Genomic DNA, 20,145 nt, shown 5'->3' with positions numbered 1-20,145 from the left:
TATTATAGCCATATATCAAAACAGACAGGGGAGATCGACAACGACGACAATAATTTAAATATGAAGACATCCATTTGCTCTGCATTCCTCTTTCTCACTTGTTATGCCAATGCTTAGTTTGTTACTATATAGATTTTCTTCTTCCACACTGTGCCTGACTCATGCTATATATTTTATTTTTATATTCATTTTCTTGTATGACAACATAAGTTGATTCCCTAACACATACCTTATGTATGTACATGCAACTGTACAAAAATGATGTGATTCTGGGTTATGGGTTCATGTTTGTGCATATATATATATTTATTTTAAAAGTGTACAAACAAATGCGAAATCCTGTGATGCAGTGGTGGGCAACCTTTTTTGTGACATCACACATACTGGTGTTAAGCTTCGACCGAAACCGCAGATGGCATGGGGCAGAGTTGCAAAACAGTCATCTGTCACATGAAAAAAATTATGTAACCAAAAAAAAAAACGACAAAAACCGTACAATTTATTGATAATTTGTATGGTTTTGTAACAAAAAAATATACAAAAACAGTACAATTTTTTTGATAATTTGTATGGTTTTGTATGGTTTTACGATTTTTTGATAATTAAAAACTATGCAAAAACCGTACAATTTCTTTTTAATGTGTGTTGTGTTTCTAAAAAACCATACAAATTACAAAGAATTTGTACGGTTTTTGTATGTGACAGGAGCCTGCTTTGCAACTCTGCCATGTGGTTTGTAGCATGTCGAAAACAATTTGACTACACACTAGTGTGCCACGACACATAGGTTGCCCACGACTGTTGAAATGTATGAAAAAACGCATCAGCAAGAGCAATGGCAATAAGAGCTCGTGAAAAATAAACATAATAATAATAATGTACATATGTTTTAATGCTTATCACCTACTCAGTTACATTTCACAAAAAAAGACGAAGCATTTCGCTCCCTTTCATGCAATCACGAGAAATATATATATATATGAACAGCAATGATGATGTTGATGCTACTGCTTACATTCTTCTTATTCGTCATACCAGTGGTGGACAACCTGTTATTTTCAGGACATATATTGGTGGTAATCCTCGACCGAAACCGTACACGATATACGGTTCAAAAGAGTTTTGATGACACTAGTGTGTCGCGGCACACAGGTTGCCCACCTCTGCTTCATACCCAATATTCAGTATGAATGGTTTGAAAAAAGAAAAATTTCTCATTTTACATACATACATAATGTAAAGGACTCTTAATGTTGCTTTTCTTTAAAATTTATGGCATTTAATAACAATTTTACTGAACGTAAACGTTTTCGAATAAAATCATCAAATAAGCTTCCAGCCAAATACCGCTACATATATATAATGGCATTTGAGTTTTTTCTTCCTATGTTTCTCGACAAACTTTTTGTTGCTTCCTTATGGCAGCAATTTTTGATATCATTAAAAACAAAAAAACACATTTACGCAATGAAATTCTCAATAAATATGTGAAATATTGAATGATAATTGCGTACATAAAACATATACGAGTATATGAACATTCACGCTTTATTATGTATACTGATCGTGTCATGGTACCCTTTAATGTTACGTATGACTCGATTAATTGAAAATTTATCATTATTTTGTGAATTTAAAGGTTTGTACTGTAAATTTTTATAAAGGTGCATAAAAGTGGAATTTAAGATGAATTTTGGAAAGAACTTGTTGAGGATCAATCTTTGTCTCAATGTCTGGTGTACACTTGGTGGAAACTCGATGTACATTCGGTTTGTAGTCGGTGTATACTCGGCTAATAGTCGGTATACACTCGATTTATACTCGGTGGACACTTAAAGTATTCTCGGAAGACGCTCGGTGTATGTTCAGTATGGACTCGGTTTATACTCCGTATACACTTGTACACTTGGTGTATACTTTGTGTACAATTGTGTACACTTGGTGTATATTCTCGTGTACACTCGTGTATCGTGTACACTTCGTAAACTCGATGCATGCTCGGTTTACACTCGGTTTATGCTCGATGTACACTCGGTGCATGCTCGATGTATACTCGATGTACATTCAGTGTATACTCGGTGTACACTCAGTGCATATTCAATGTATACTTAGTGTACTCTCGGTGTATACACGGAGTACATTCGGTTTATACTCGGCGCACATTCGATTTATACTCTGTTTACACTCGGTTAGTACTCGTGTTTGCTCGGTGTATACTCGGTTTGAACTCGTGTTTACTCGGTGTACACTCGGTTTACTTGTACACTCGGTTTATACTCAGTGTACAAACAATATACACTCGGTTTATACTTGGTATATGCTTGGTGTACATTCGGTGTATATTCGGTATATGCTCGGTATACATCCGAACAGCATAAATGACGAATCTAACTTTCTGTCTTCGTATCCAATGACATTTTGCACGACGTACATATGTCAGCAAATAGACTAAATTAACAACAAAATGCACAATACAACACTTCTCCGAAGGACATCCATATCGACAACTCTTTATTACTTTCATATCCTCAAATCTATTTACATGATTCCCAGAAAAAGGAGATTAAATTTTATTGACAATAAGAATTCCAAATCTCCATCATATGAAAAATTTCGCCTATCCTAACCGCAACCTCTATAAGAATAAAGTTCAACATCCATTATCCCAACTCTTAAGGCATCCAATCGTCGAAATATGTAATTTTGAGATATTGGGTACATCTCCCATAGGACATTCCATCGCATGAGATAAAATTTTGAGTTATTGAAAAAATTGTTGGCTGGGAACATAAATTCCACCTTAACCATCATAATCCATGCATATTATCATTACTTTTATTATCTTCATCATCTCAAAAACGAAACCCCAAAATTCCATCACATATGCAATAAGAATTCAGTTAACAGCATCATTGCTGTTTGTGTTGGCTCTTACTACATAGCTTGTACTTTTGTTTGTACAGTCATGACTGAGATGGAAAAAAAAAACGAGAGGAAATTAATATTTTATGAAAATTGCTTCCGAGTTGAATTTGTGTGAAGCAAAGAAAATTGCTGGAAGCGATCATTGCTCCTTGTCGTTATCTGACTTCGTCCTTAAACAATACAGCGTTCCTTTTTTTTCGAAAAAAATTCAATTAAATTTGAAAAATTGGAAGAGCGATGAGTGCCAAAAATATTTTTGTCTACCCACTCCGGTCTGGAAGTTGATTTCGAAAAAGGAAATTTAAAATACTAATGTTATTACTGTTTTACATGATGGGGTTGTTAATGAATGATGGTTGTAGACAAAATATGGGGTGAGTGAGACGAGGGTGAAGATTAGTGGTGGGCAACCTTTTATTTTTCATGGCACACCTTAGTGGTAAGCCTCGATCAAAACCGCACACTAGTGTGTCGCGGCATACAGGTCGCCCACCACTGGTGTAAACAGAAGGTGAATTTTCAAGTTTTTTATTTGGAACTCTAAATTTCAAACGGATTCTGGATTTATTGTCTCGAAAAATGCTAGAAAATTGAAGAATTTTGTTGAAACAGGGATGAGAGGGTTGAATGACAGCCCCACCCTGACTACGACGCAGAATTGACAATTGATCAACTAGATGCCTATGTAAAGTAATCGGCAGTGCGATTGATGTAAATTTGATGTCAAAACTAGAAACTCGGAAGTTCGAATCCAATTATTAAAAAGAAAACCAAGACAAAATTGAAGACATAAACAACATTGAATCAAAGAACGGGTCTCGAAGCTGATCCTGACATATTAGCTGTGATCCCATAGCCTCATTCAGTTGACGTCTTAAACTGTTTCTATCACAGACTTTTTACCAATTGCCAATATTGGGGACTACACTGTCTCTATCAACAGCCTTCCTCCAAGAATTATATAAAGTGATTCGCGGAACTACTAACTTGCCTAAACGATTGAAGTTAAGTGCCGAACTCAGATCCATCTCATATTAACATTATAATTTCAAAACTGATGATTCACAAATGATTCAAAACGGCAAATTAGAAATTTCTCAATGCCGAGTCTCGAACCCTTGACCGCAGAGTTTACAATAATTAGGTACCAAAGTATTAAGCTTTTCCGCCACCGAGCCACTTCAACTACTGTTGAGCCACTTTGATTCACTGCCGAGCCACTTTGAGTCATTGTCGAGTCATTTCGACTCATTGCCAAGCCAACTGAGATTCATATTAACATAATATAATTTCAAAATTGAGACATCATTTGCATACAAATCCCATTTACATTTAACTACAATATTTCTTAAAGTTAAGATAATATTTTTTAAAAAAAAAATCAATGCATGAACTTAACAACAAGCTATACCATTCATTGCCATTTATTGAAGAAGCCAAAGGGAGGAGGAAGAAAAGAAGGCAAAAGATTTAAAAAGTTTCCACGCGCATAAATTCAAGCATTTAAAAAAAAGAAAAAAAAAGTAAAGTAAGAGAAATTGTTATTATAATTTTTTTCCTCTCTGGTTTCCTTTGATGCTCTTGCCTTACTTTTTTTTCTTGCCTTATTACAACACATGTAACGTAATATTGAAGTTGAAATTGCAAATGTTTATAAAGGATGTGGGAAGTTTTTGCTTCTTCCTTTGCCCTGATATAACCTGGATAGGAAAAAATGTATTTAAATTTTAGTTCCAATCGACATATATACGCAATAAATAGGGGCGATAAAGTGCGATATAAAAAATATAGCAGCATAATCTCATATCAAATAACGCTTCAATGAAGAAAAAGAAAGAAATCCATAAAAACAGCTCTATACCAATGATCTACAAATTGATTCTCAATTTTTATACTTTTTGATGCCTTCATGCGCTCATAAGAATCTGACTGGTAGGGGAAGGCAATTGAAATATCACAAGACTGAATGGAAATGGAAGTAGGAAAAGGTAATCAGTCAAGAGAAGCTTTTTGTTGTGAATCTAAGAATGGCATCATGACAAGACCATTCAATGACAAAGAATCTTGATTCCTTCATGTAAGCTGTTCTCACGTATCGTGTATATAAAGACACAAAGGCTAATTATTCTTTTGGGTTTACCTTCAGACTTTACAAAATCACTGGAAATCGATCATTATACCATTATAAGAACAGGAAACCTGTTCTGAACAAATGATTCTGTACTGAAATTAAGCACCAAATGTTATAAAGTAATTTATTGGATACTCTTAAGCCACATGATACGGTTCAAAAACCTATCAAATTTCATCATTGGCACATTCTCTAAATGAGCTCCAATCCGAAAAGAATATTTGAAGATCAAATTAATGTCTAAGTATAGTCTAAGTGGCGTGTACTCGTGTCTTCTCAGCATACAAAGTTGTTTTCGAACCTTCGTCAGATTGTAGACAATTGTGTTGTATAGACATCACGAAGACTGAAAAATCTTTGGAATCATAAAAGTACGGCGGAGGAATTATAGGGGAGGCAGTTGTGAGTGATGTCCAATAGATCCGAATAGCACTAGTCTGCTAGTCAGTACTGGTCGGCTAGTCGGTACTGGTCGGCTAATCGATACAGAATCCGACATCAGAGTGACATGTCTCTGGTGTGATTCCGAATTTTGTAGTAGTAGAGAATATGCTTAATCAGTGCTAAACGAACATCATTGGTATTATCAAAGACATGGACATTTAATAGTCATGTCGGACTGGAGCAGGATTTTTGATTGATTAGCCAATTTGTGCTTTTCGGGGGTACAGAAGATAGTGAGAATATGAAGCTAGTTAGTGGTGTATATCTAATAACAAAATTAGTTAGTCTAATCCCGTGAGCATTGTAAGAATCCCTGTCATATCCCTAACATACAAAGTGCATGTTCACACACTCAAAGCATGCTTGTTTCATACAAATTAGCATGCACACAAAAGTGACTATACTCAGAGTATGCTCTTTGTTTGTTAGTGTATTGTCAGCACTCTATGTTAGAATTAAAAGATTGGCTTCTTATGGGAATCGAACACATGTCCTCTCATAAATAGTGATACAGATAATCAGTCTGTTGCTAAGCATTCGGCCACAGAGCCCTAATTCTCAATCTTGCAATGTCGCCTTATGTATGTCATTGTGTAAGACTACCAAAGATGATTGTGAGGCTATACCTTAATATATACTCCAACTATTGATTCTACCATGTCAATACTCATGCTATGCTTTAAAGTCTCTAAAAATCATAATTTCATCTTTAACTAAGGAAACGCTTAAATTACATTTTCTGACAGACGTCATTTATGAACAACCACCAAAGGCACGTTGAGCTTCACGGCAAATTCCCGAGAAGAAAAATATCTTTTCTTATTACATATATCCAAATATATGTTCCTTAGATAAACACTTTCATTCTTGCATCTCATTCTTCTGACTTTTCATTTTTTTTCTACGCTTTTCCTCTTCCATTGGATTCTCACTTATGATTGGATTCAATTCGATTCATGCTTTGCCTTTTAGCACCTGCTCCCCTTATTATTGAATCAATTTATATATACATTTTTTTTGTTATTTCTCGCATTTTCAGTATTGCTGCTTATGTTATACAAATCGCTAACTGTTGCCAAAAGTGATTTGAATCATATAAATAAATTAAATGTGACTTTATTGATTGCTTTTTCGCGTTTTATGAAATATGGATGTACATATAGTAAATTGAACAATGAATCGAAAACATCGTGAACAATCGATTCTGAATGACTTATTCGTATGCTCACTCAGTTTTAAGTGTGCGTACGATAATAAGCTTTTTTGTGGTTATTCATAAATAAAAGATGAGACCTTTTTCGTATGATCATTGATCTCTAATTCCCATAATAATAATAAGCTTTTAGCTCAAGCAACTGCTCACATTAGAAGCAATTCCATTAAACAAACAGCATAACGTGAATACGATAAAAAGTCATATTCCGACGAAAAATTGTAAAAGCTTTGCATGCAGATTAGTTCCAAAAAAAAAACTAGTATAGACTTGGTCACTCGTGACCGACGAAAGCTTAAACTGGAAGAGTAGTTGAGCGGCAGACGGATGGACAGACAGACAGGCGGACAGGCAGACGGACGGACAAACAGACGGACGGACAGACAGACGGACGGACAGACAGACAGACGGAAAAAAAGACGGACGGACAGACATTCGGACAAAGAGAAGGACTAACGGACGGACGGACAAACAGACGGACGGACGGACAGATACATTCGGACAAAGAGACAGACAGACAGGACAGGAGACAGACAGACGGACGGACAGACAGAAGGTCGGAGACACGGACGGACAAACAGGACAGACAGACGGACAAACAGACAGACAGACAGGACGGACGACAGAAAGACGGACGACAGACAGACGAACAAACAGACAGACGGACAATAGACGGACAGATAGATAGACAGACAAACGGATGGACGGACAGACAAACAGACGGACGGACAGACAAACAGACGGACGGACAAGATGTGACGGACAGAAGTTGCAGACGGACGACTTGTGCTGCTTATGACGGACAGACAGACAGAAGGAAGACGGATTTTTGGCGGGAGGTTTTGTGCATAGACACGGACAGACAGACAGACGAACAAACAGACGGACGGACAGACAGACAGAAATTTTGTAAAATTGTCCACTCAGGAGGTACCATTGAAAGACACAGTTGCGCTTTTCCTTTAAGTAAAATCCACTAAAAAGAGAACCAAAAATTATACAATTTCTTTATGTGTGCATTTTACGCTACATTGCGCCATTCATATGTGAATGCATATATGGAATATAGCTTGCAAAAATATTGTGCATGCAATATTCAGAATAAAATAAGCACTGCGGTGTTAGCGACCTATTATGTCATTGCATATCACCTGCTTCACCATAAATATCATAAATTATGGCAAATATCACCATAAGCATTGAAAAATATTAAGAAGGCATTAAAAGAATTCAACGTATTCAGATGTAAATAAAAATGACCTTCAAAAACTATCGAGCATCGGCGTCATCGCTGTCTTTGTTGTCGCTTTTGACTTTACGTTTTTTTTTCGCTTATGTGAAGTTGTGCTGTTTTTGTTGTCATATGGCGCAGAGTTGCAGTATATTTCTAAAGAATTGTGATTAGATGGATATGTGCTGTTTATGCAATTTTTTTGTGCTGGTCCATATGAATTTGAATGTTGAATAAAACCTGATTGCTCATTGTTTATCAATGCTAGATCAAAATTAGGAAGTTTAGCATGTTCTATTTTTGGCGGGATATTTCAGGTTTTGTGCAAAAATCCAAGTCATGTTGAATATACTTTTATGAATCACGTAGCTTATTCGAGTGGACAGATTGACATAACGTCCAAATTAATAACCAGACCTTCGGTCGAGTAACGGCATATTTTATGGAATATTCTGGAGAAAATGTCATTAGTCGACCGTATGTCTATTTATTAACTAGACATTATGTCAAATATATCCACTCGGAATGTAAATTTTCATTAGGGTACTGTGACTAATGACTAATTTTGACTAAGAAAGGCTACCAGAAGCGTGCCATGAAAGACACAGTGGCGCTTTACTTGATTACTTCCTTTGTTTTCTGTACAGATCTATTGTAATACAGGGTCGTTCTTAGATGGCGCATGAAGGAGATTCATTTGTTGACTCTCATTTTCTAAATTCTATGCCAAGATTATGTTGTCCACTGTCTTGCAAGATTATCCTAACAGACAAAGAGAATGCTTTTGGGAACATTAGTGGTATTACTGTACCATAAAGAACAACCTTTGTCTGTTAGGGTTAGTCATGCAACACGTTATTGACTGGAGTGAACTGGATCCTACTGGATCATGTGTCTGGAAGTTATATGGATCCTTTATTGTTCCGCGGCGCACCATGATGGTTAGCAACGTCCGAAAACGCGACATGCGGTTCATGACATAAATACAACGTCACACAAGTGTGTCACGGCACACCGGTTTTCCAACACTTCACTAGTGTGTCGCGGCACGCATATTGCCCACCACTGATCTAGAGACTCTTTCATGAAATATATCTCACAAGGTTGTAATCAGAAAAGTGAAATTAACCATGAAATCATTGTGCCAAGGTAATCAGCAATATCCAAAATGTTCTCTTTTGATAGTCTGGAAGTGAACTGGAAAGTCTAATTCTGTTGGATCATGTTTTTATGTGTCTGGAAGTTATATGGATCCTACTGGATATTTTGATAGTCTGGAAGTGATCTGGAATCAACCCTGCAATCTCATAATTCACAACCATTTTCATTAATGCGATAAGTGATACATGAAATTAATTATAATTAATTCCTATAAGATACTTTACATTTTATTTCATAAAGTTCAATGATCATATCGATGTAAAAAAGTGTTGAAAATCACACCCTTCAATGAGCATTCAATCGCAATATTGCATAATTTTAAAAAGCTTAACACTTAGTTTTGTACAAATATTATTTTCTGAAAGCGATGCTAATGAGTAAGGCAATGGATTTTTTTATTTGTGTACTGTTAAAGAACAAAAAAGATTGCTTGAGAATTTAAGTCCATTAAATAATAATTATCACTTCCATCGAGCCTACTTTACTATTTTATTTGCCATAGTAATGGTACGGACATGACGAGATCATGTCACAGATGACCATAGCATTGAAAAAAAGCCATATGACATGTGTTTAAGCACGATAAATATAGATGGAATGTACATACATTGCATATTTCCGCAAATATCAGTTAAATCATTGCCAATAATCAGTTTTTAGCGCATTTTTCAAAGAAAAGACGCTATTGTTTGTCTGTCTGTCTGTCCGACCGTCTGTTTGTCTGTCTGTCCGACCGTCTGTTTGTCTGTCTGTCCGACCGCAGTCTTGGTTTAGCGAAGCTCATGTCTGTCGGAGCGTCGTGAAAATTTTCCCAAGCTCCAGAAACGTCTGTTTGTCCGTTAGTAGAGAAATAGTCGAGCGAAGCTCGTCAATAATAGTTCGAACGCAGTCGGACTTGTCTGTCCGAAGCTCACAAATTTTTGTCCTGAACGGAGCGAAGCGTCTGTTTGCGTGAAAATTTTCCCAAGTACCAGAAACTGCATATCTATGTTTGTTGCCGTTAGTAGAGAAATAGTCGAGCGAAGCTCGAACAATAATAGTTCGAACGCAGTTCGGACTTGGTTGAGCGAAGCTCACAAATTTTTGCGACCTGAACGGAGCGAAGCGAGTGAAGGCGTGAAAATTTTCACAAGCCGTAGAAACTGCACATGTTATACTCCATTTAAATAATTTTAGTTACTTTTCAAGTAATCATTAAATATCACATTTATTTCATAAATCTATTATTTTGTTCAAGTTGACTTTTCTGTACAGTTTTCTAATCTGCGTATTGTGTGAATATTCCCATGAAGCGTGATCCGCTTCATTTCGTAATTCTTATTTTCAAATGGCACAAGTAGATGGAAATAAAAAAAAATGTCATCAACATTCAATATCGTAAATAAAAATGTAGTTACGAAAGAAGATGAAGGTTTATGACACATTCAATAGCTCTTTTGCTGTAGCACTAATTGACAATTAAATCGTATTTTTTTGCTTCTTCTTCTGTACGCTTTGAGCTCATTGATAGCTTCTGCTACAAACGATACACAATAATATGGTGCAGAAAAATAATAATAATGTCACTTGAGTTTAAGGATTCAGAGGTGCAATAGAGACAATCTTTAAGACTCAAATGTTACTCAAAAGAGGATTAAAGTTTTGGAAATGAATTCAATCGGCGTCTTGAGAACTTTAAAAGTCGTCAACTGCCATCAAGCAAATGCATTTAAGTTTGTGATGAAAGGAAGCAAATCGATATCACATTGAGCACATGCACATGCTTCAAACTTCTTTATTACATTAATTCTGTGCAATAGATTGCAAAAAAAAAATCGGTTCCGATTCTCAAAGTTTATCCAATAATAATTTCCCATTTTTTTTTCATCTCGTTATTAAACTGTGTTGGAAAGAAATTATAAACAGAAGGAAGAGCGACATAGATAAAGAGATGGTTTTTATATCCATGCTCGCTTTTTTTACATTTCAATGGTTCTTGTGTGCATGCAGCAATTATTATCCTCTGTTCTAGTCAAAAAAAGTTTTTGCATTGTTTTTGTTTAAAAAAGCTCCTTCAAAGCTGAAGCTTCATTTGGGAGAAATGTGCATTTCCGAGCGATGCAAGCTCGATTTGGGTACCAATTAGAGTTTCAGAATTTCAAGTGGGTTCCTGTTGCAATCAGTGAGATTTGGGTAATGGAATTTTACATCATTTGTGTTCGATGTTGACTTTTTTAACTCGAAGTTGGACATTCCATACAAAATCCGAGTCAACTTTGAGTTCTGGCTTATTGTGATACTTACTCGCTACCTCGCTGGCTGTACAAATCAATTGTGATCCACTGACTTTTTCTGATTAAACTTAAAAGTAATTTTGTTTGTGAAAGCTTTATTTAGTACTAATAAGCGTTCCTTTTCCTTTTGTCTTTATATTTAGTCTTTAATTGTTCCTTAATATTGCCTTCCTTTAGATATTGTCTTTATTTCTTCCTTTAGATGTTTCCTTCTTGAGTATTTAATCTAAAATTAATAATTTTCCGAAAATTCACAAAGTTCGCGCCAAAAATTTCCGAAGTTCCAATTTTAAAATTTGTTTTGAACTTAAATTTAAATTTTGAACTTTTGTTATTTTTTAAATCTTGAAAGTTCGTTTTTTAATGTTTTGAAATAAACTTCAATTCTTCACTGTTTCCATAAGAGTATAATATAAGATTAACAGTCAAGCATAACATTATCCTTGCATGCTGCCATGGTTTTGCATAATCACAAAGGAACTTGTTGAAATTTTGATGAAAAGGCTCACTTTTTATCCGGAAATATTTATGATTATAAATTGAAGATTTAATGCAATTTTCAATTCATCCAGTACAATAGGCAACAAAAGCTTTGGATCATAGAACATCAATTACTGTTCCTTTCAATTAAAATCCCAACAATCATTGTTCAAATATTTATTAAAACCACTAAACAAAGGCAATTTTTATCCCACAAAAATCAATGGCTTTAAAAGCTTTAAAAAAATTGCATTTGAGATGAAAAACTTTTTTTTAAGTTTAATTCCATATATGAGTTAAAGTAATGACTATCAAATGACTTTGCGTTCAATAGAATATCAACAGCGTATAAAACTACTGCAAGTCATTAAGTCAGTGTTTTGTGTTTTTGTTGAAAGAATTTTTTTATTTATATTTTCTATTGCTCAATAAATTAGAACTGGATTTTCATTCTTTTGCTGAATATTCAGGACATTCACACCGAGTCGATATGTAAATTCGTAAGAATATTTTATCGTTCCTTTCTTTTTTTTATTTTCAAATGACGAAGTCGTAATTAATTTTTTTTTGTTCGTTTCATTAACAGAACCTGTTTCACGAGATTTTTATTTCGTCTCACTTGCTTCTCTCCTCTTCTTTGTTGTCATATTTCCCTCCTTTATTTGAAATATATATATATCGTCGAATCATTTGTTAGGAAATGAGATAATTTAATTCTGGAAGAGGTTAAGGAATTGAAATTGAAGTTGCTGTATTGTCGGTTGCTGTATTGCGACAATTAAAGATCAAATGTCAGAGCAACAAAATCAAACTCTTTAACCACATCATTCGGGATTGTGTTGAGTAATGATTTATATAATGATTTTGCTGTTTTTTCTATCTTTCTATTTTTTTTGCTCCTAGAAGTGTTCTCAGGGTTGTTGAGATGGAATTTTAGATGATTTATGTGATTCTTGATGTCAGTCTCCATGGGGACACGTTTAGATAGTTGTCCACAAGGCAAAAAGTATACTTAGAATCAAAAAGTATTTTTAACATTAAGTTGCAAGTTAGAATCACTTGAGAAACACTTTCCAAAGTGCGACTGCTTGGTTTTAAGTTTATTGTCTCTTGGGCTACCTTGTTGACTATATTTTCAAGTTTATCGATCTGTTGTTTAATTGACATGATGATTAGGCAGTTATAAATGCTATATGCAGTGTAGATTTACTTACTTGCATCTAAATACGTCGTAGTAGGCACAGAACATGCTTTTAAGACCAGAAAAAAGTGAGAGCAGAGCTCGAAGTCGACTTGAATTTTGTAAAAAGTCAAGACGACTTAAGTGGGTTTATCCATACAAAATCCGAGTCGACTTCGAGCTCTGGGTGAGAATAACGCTTGCGAGTATGCTCAACTAGTATATGTAAGAAGAGCGAGCTCTCCATATCATGGTATTTGCTTGCTGAAGATACTGCAACATAGATATGTATTACATAATTATCATTTAACTAGCTATATGCATACCAATATTCAAAATCGGAAAACCAAGGCTTTTCCTGATCCGAGCAGCACAATACTGCGAGTTGCATTTTGAAAATACCAAAGGTCGATCTGAATTTTGTAAGAAAAACTCAACTCAAGTAGACTAGACTCAATATAAAATCTGAAAAATAGATCGAAATCTGTTAGAATTGGATTCCATTTATTAAAAGTACAGTGGTAAGAGGGATACAGAAATTGTACAATTTATACAAAGCACTTTGTCATATAGTCGAGTAACCCCTGATAGCTCATTGGCTGGAGCAATTGGCCGAAAATCATAAGACGTTGGGTTCGAATCCCACTTGAGTACCGGCATTCGGAATAATACTTTCATCGTTAGATCAAATCTTGTGCACGCGAATTGTAACTGGGTACATTGCAGGGTGCATCTAGTTTTATGACGAACTCATGTCTATGTAATGTGCAGAGCTTCAATGTGGTTCAGATCTCACTTTACATTGTAGGTCTAAAAGGTTTAATAGATTACTTATTGCAGTGTCTCCAGCTCATAATGCTAGGCCCGTAAAGCATTCTTTATGTTTCAATAAAACCATCCGTAACTATGTCATCAGTCATTTGCGTCTTATCGTTAACACGGCGACGCAGCTATACCCTACCGAACAAGTTGTGCTGTTCGGGTGATGTACTTTAACATTCGGTGTAGGTTAAATAATGCTAATCAAATTTTCCAGTAGCAACACTAACAAAACCTTGCCAAATCTCACACATAATATCCAAATTCAATCATAATACAAACAAAACCTCAACTCTGCTCAAAAAAATCAACTAGATAATATTTGAAAAAATCACATATCAACAATAATAATAATGAATGAGCAGCAGCTCAAAAACTCCACACCGATGGGATGATGACGAGCGAGAGTTGAGAGTCAAGCAAGTCTGAGAATATAAACGTCAATATTAAAACACTGTAAAAAAAAATATTCGCTTTGGATTACCATGGAAGTTTTTATGAAACAAAACAAAAAAAAAAAAGTCAGCAACAACCAGCAAAACTTTTCGTTTCAGATCAATTCGAGACGTCGAACGGAACGGATAATATCAGTGAAAAAAAAAAGACTTTTAAAAGCCGTTTTGCTATTTGCTGTTCGTTTTGATTTCCATTCGTTGATTGTGGGAAAAATTTAATTAATTTTTAATATCTTTTGTCAAAAAAAGTCGTGGATATAGTGTATGTACTTAACATTCAAGCAGCTGATTATATTGTCATCCAAAGAAATAATACAGTCATTAAAGAAAAAGAAGAGTGGAAGTGGAAGTGGAAAATCGCGTGTGTTTTATGTTTTTGGGTAGTTTTGGGATATAAAGTAAAGGAAGCAGAAGAAAAACGTCTTGTGCATTTATTCTATAGAATACTGTGAGTCCCTAATAATTCATGAACCTTTCTCTATTTTGTTCTATGTTTTATTTATACTTTAATGTATGTATGTCGGTCAAAAAAGGCTACACAAAAAAAAATCGATAGAAAGGAACGAGAAATAGTTTTTGAGGAAAAAAAAATAATAAATTTAGTTCAAGATCAAAAAGAATTGCATTTTTTTGTTTGGAGGTTGTGCTGCTTAAAAATAAAATAAAATAAAAAAGTGAAGTGCAATCATGTGCTGATCTCAAAGGTTATGCAATTAGTATTCTCATGACAATGATGATGATAAAAAAGGAATAAATGTTGTTGCATGCCATTATGACATTATTAATGAATGCAGCAAAAAATATACACAAAAGTGGAAGTACATCGTTATTATTATTTAAATTGAGCTTGAGAAGCTTCTAAATCAATAAGTTGAATTTTCAATTTATGGTGATTAGTTGCAGGTTTTTGTTCCTGCATATAATTTCCATTTAAACACAGCTTTTTTCACCTTGTCATTTATATCTTTATCATATACAGCAACAATCGTGATATGAATTATTTTTAACGCTACGGATGGCATTAAGATTGATATCATTGACGATCGTTATGAATATTGAGTTGTCAACTACTGAGGTCTATTGTTATGTTAATCCTGGGGTATGATCTGGTCAAAGCAGAAAAAAGAGCATGCTTATAGTGTGGTCAATCATACTGTGTATTCTAAGGCATGCCCAGTGTCTCAACCAGACTCAATCAGGTGTCTCAATCAGAGTAGACTCGACTCCATACAGAACTCCATAGAAAATTCAAGTCGAGTTCGAGCTCTGCTCTTAACTTGACAATATTCTCAGGAATCCGCATCTATCCAATCCTATCTACCCTCCAACCTTATAGACAGATAGCATGGATTTATATTGTCGAAGTTGTGTTTTGTAATGTTAGGATATTATATAGAAGAATGATTCTGAATATCCAATCCCGAGTGGGACTCGAACCCATGTCTTATGATCTCCGATTGAATGCTTCCAATTCTCATTGCTACCACTGAGCTATCGGAGACTACTCGACTTTAGAGAAAAGTGACACATATAAATTATCCACTTCTGTGCCTTCGCCTATCGCAATAAAGGTATACTTTTGAGGAAGTGTAAAGTCTAGGACAGTTTTCATACTATTTCGGCTAACGACACATTAAATGCCATTTTGAGGGTTTGGGGACACACATAAATTCTACAAAAATGTTGCGCACCTTAATGGTAAGCCTCGACCGAAACCGCACACGCCATATGATACATGGCATTCGGTTCATTGGGGACACTAGTGCTCGCGACACGCAAGTTGCCCACCAATGCTTTAAGTTGATAATCTTGTCCAGGTTCATGTCTAGTAGAGCTTTAGTTTAGCATGATTGAGAACTTTTTACAGAACTCCCTAATTTGCCATCCAACTACAGTTTGCGAACCACTAATCTAGGGCATGTCAACCTAAAAAGCCTCTAATAAACAGCCTATCCAATGACTAAAATTGAATATTTTACGGAAATCTCAATTCGATTGCTCAAATCAAACTGCTGTCCATAAATTATCAATAATGATCCAACAACCGAAAAAAAAAAATCATAACATTATTCAACTAGGCATTGCGTCAAACTTAAAACCCCAATCATTTGACTCAATTGCCTTGAAGCATATCATTTTCAATGTGCTGTTGTCCATCACTCAAATAATAGTGTCTAAAATTCCTTTCAACGACAAACAAGCTTGTCATATGTGCGAGAATGCTTCTAAAATAAATTAAAACAGAATAAATATTTAGAGCATTCAATCATTGACAATCGCTAAAAGGGAGTCAATAGAGACCTGTTCGTTAGTGAATTAATTTATCGTTGGTGGATCTAAATTTTAATTCATTAGCTTGATGCAATTTGTATGCAATAACAACTCAATTGATACTTGATTATACACAATGTCATTGCTAAGGTGTTTAATCATACGAACTAAGTGATGGTATTTCCTATAATATCAATTGGAACTAATAAAGGGTTGTCGATTGACATTATAATGATGATGCCTTTATTGCGGTTAGTGTGAAGTTTGATTTGAGGGAAAGTGCTTTGTTACTGTTGCTGCTGTTTATCTAGAAGAGTATGATGATGGAAGGATGGTCTTTGGGGACATAAAAGGACTGTTTTCTCCAAGATTTGACTATCAGAGCTCGAAGTTGACTAAATTAAAGCCGACTCAAGTCAAATCAATTCAAGTCAACTAAGCGTCAATGGACTCAAGTCAACTTGACGTCACTTGACTCAAGTTTACTTGACGTCACTCCACTCAAGTTATCTAGATGTCACTCAATTCGAGTCATATTGATGTCACTCGACACAAGTCAACTTGACGTCACTCGACTCAAGTCAACTTAACGTCACTTGACTCAATTCAATTTGAAATCTTTCGACCCAAGTCAACTTGACATCAATCGACTCAAGTCAACTTGACGTCACTCGTATCAAGTCAACTTGTCGTGACTGGACGCATGTCAACTTGACGACACTCTACTCAAGTAAACTTGATGTCACTCACATCAAGTTGAGTTGAGGGAAGAACGCGTCGACACGAATTTACTCAAAAACCGCAGATTCAACTCAAGTCAACTTCACTTGACTTCAACCTCTGATAAATCTTGAATAACTAATAGAACAAGATTCAATGATTACATAACACATCACAATTGAAGCACAAAAATCCATAAATTATTCAAACAACTTTATTTGATCTTTATTGCTTATGTCAATTGTAAATCTAAAGTCATCAAGATCATGCATAATTTTAATAAAAGTTAAATTGAATATTGTCCATAAGCCACATCAAAGCTAATGCATAAAATTCTGTCAAATTACATGCAATTAAGACGAGAACTCAATTATCAACTCTGAATAGCAATTGTTGTGATTTTCAGAAATGCAAATTTAATTAGCAAGTAGCTGTAGTCTGATAGTAAATAGAATAAACAAGACGTTGAATGTTATGAGTTTAGAGGGAAGTTTTTGTGCGCATTTCTGAAAAAGGCAGCGTAATAAAAATGCTTTGATTGGCTAACTGGATGAGATCTCAGCAACCAGACATCGTTGAGAACTCTGGTTTGAGGCATTAGCTCAATACTATCGAGTTACTGGTTTATCGTTCGGTATTCTAGCTTAAAACTATTGTTTACTTACTTTATTTACTATCCTGGCTGAACAGATCAATTGTGATTCATTAAAGCCTTCAGATTTTGCCAGAAACTGGACCTATTGCTTGATTCCGCTTGCTAATTTCCAATAAAAATGCAAAACTATTGCAAAATGCTTAAATTATTGATTTTTCTGCTTTGTTTACAAAAATTCTTGGAAGTTTTTCCCCTCGACAACAATTTGAAATTTATTTGACCGTTAATTTTCAAATAAATTTTGACCGTTATTTTTGATGAAAGTTTTGTTGGATCCTACAGTTTGGATAATTCTTGACTGATTTCTGGGCTAAAATGCGCTTTAGCCCTATATCAATAACCTTAGGACTTTAAACATTTTGCGTAATTCCTATTAAAAGCTAATAAAATTCACATCTTTTATTGTGTTAATAAAGAATTTTTTTCGTTAAGTTAAGTAATACAATCAAATTAAAATGCCCATAGTCATAAAACTGTGAAAACATTTAAATTGCCTACTTCATACTGTTCATTTTTTTGTGTGTACCTGATTGGAATTCAAAATCACTACAACAATACAATTTGCGGTTTTTTAAAACAAAAACAACATTTCTCATTCAATTCTGCACAGCGATTTTTCATTCGGTTTTTGCGACATTGACACTGTTTTCTTTTTGTGTCTATATCTCCTTCTTTTATTGAAATAAATTTTTTTATTTTTGAATAATTTCGTAATAAATCAAACAAAGAGGGGTGCAAAGAAAGACAAAAAAAAAGTTTCGATAGCTGCATGATTAGTTAAACAAAGCCCTTTTAATACGGAATGGAAGGAAAAATTCCTTTGACAAATTTATCATCTCGCGAGATCTGCGACAGTTGCAAAAAAAAAACATCTCATCTTTTTTTCATCATGGAAGGAAAAAGTTTTTTTTTACTTCTTTTGTTTCCTTCCTTCCTATTTTTTATGACACTTCTTATTGCATTTGTCGGGATACAAGGTGTATTAGTGGTTTCGGTTACGTCGGGTGATCAATTTAGTGAATTGTTGAAGTAGGAGGAATTTTAAGAGCGTTGTTCAGGTCTTGGCTAGCTTTGTTATACTAAAGCAGTGGTGGGCAACCTGTGTACCAAGATACGCTTAGAACCTATGTTATTACAAAAGCCTCTGCCAAGACTTGAACTCATGATAATTGTATTGAAACCTATAAGTAGTTAACCATCCCTAGTGGATTTCTTGACATATTGTCTAGGTAATAACCAGACCTACTGACGATCAACGACATATTTTACAGATTGTTCCGAAGAAATTGTCATTATTAGACAATAAGAATAATTGATAATCAACAGATTGCATTCTGTCATCAAGTTGTCATCAAGCCAATCCAACTCACCTTGCTATCAAGTTTCCTTACAAAATAAATGGCTCAAGAACACATAATCTATCGAATAAAGCAATCTATCTAAATGGTGAAATTATCAAAATCAAAATTTCAATCGAAGCAATCAAATGGAAAATTTTCAAAAAAAAATTATTTCACTTTTAAAAATAAACTCGAATCGACGTTGATTCCAAACGTAAACAAAGACAACCTTGAACCTCAACGAAATACAATAAAAAAGCCAAATGATCGATCAAGCAGCTGAGATATACATGAAGACCACAAAAGATTCTCTTTAATACAATTATAATTTGGATATAAGAACCTTTAACATTTTGCTGGACCGAAGCTAGTCACTCTTTTTTGTGTATTTCGCGACCCCTACAGAGACTTTCTTACCATCCATCTTCATATTCTGACGTTGTTCTCTCAATTGCGAAACACAAAAAAAAATGAAAATTAATGAAAACAAACATCAGCTGAATTCATAATCACATTTGCCGTCGTCTTACCGTATCCAAGTTGTGTGTTGCTATCAACACAGATAAAGCAACCAGAAAGAGACCATTGCACACACTTGCCTGCCTGCATTTTTTTTCTCCATTTATCTCAGTTCTCTCACTTGTCAACTGACTTCGAATGAGTGAGTACATAAGAAAATACACAAAAAAAAGGTATTACGTAGTGGCTTGCATCGAAATGAAATACCTGTTGAACCTGTAAAAGCTATACTGTATGAATGCTCGTAACATTGACATTCAAATATGGGCAAACGATGTATTGATCTTGAATAAAAATCAAGCAGCAAGCAGCAGCAGCTTTGTATATG

At 34.8% G+C, this 20,145-nt stretch overlaps 1 protein-coding gene across 2 annotated transcripts in view; it reads left to right on the top strand.

Annotated features, from left to right (window-relative positions):
• LOC139092631 (Ig-like and fibronectin type-III domain-containing protein 1) overlaps positions 1 to 20,145 on the top strand; it is a 48,746-nt gene that overhangs the window by 15,344 nt on the left and 13,257 nt on the right. Inside the window, exon 1 of one of the 2 annotated variants that reach the window (XM_070643108.1) lies at positions 14,426 to 14,760. The exons of the other annotated variant lie outside the window; for it this stretch is intronic. The gene's annotated coding sequence lies outside the window, so the exon portion shown is untranslated. Of the gene's footprint in view, positions 1 to 14,425; positions 14,761 to 20,145 lie in introns of those variants that run through there. 2 annotated transcript variants of the gene reach the window in all.

This window comes from Chironomus tepperi, unplaced genomic scaffold, assembly GCF_022539635.2.
Source record: "Chironomus tepperi strain 1889 unplaced genomic scaffold, CSIRO-AGI_Ctep_v1 contig_309, whole genome shotgun sequence".
Lineage (NCBI taxonomy): Eukaryota > Metazoa > Arthropoda > Insecta > Diptera > Chironomidae > Chironomus > Chironomus tepperi.
Note: the sequence above shows the minus strand (reverse complement) of the source record. Positions and strands in the feature narration are given on the sequence as shown.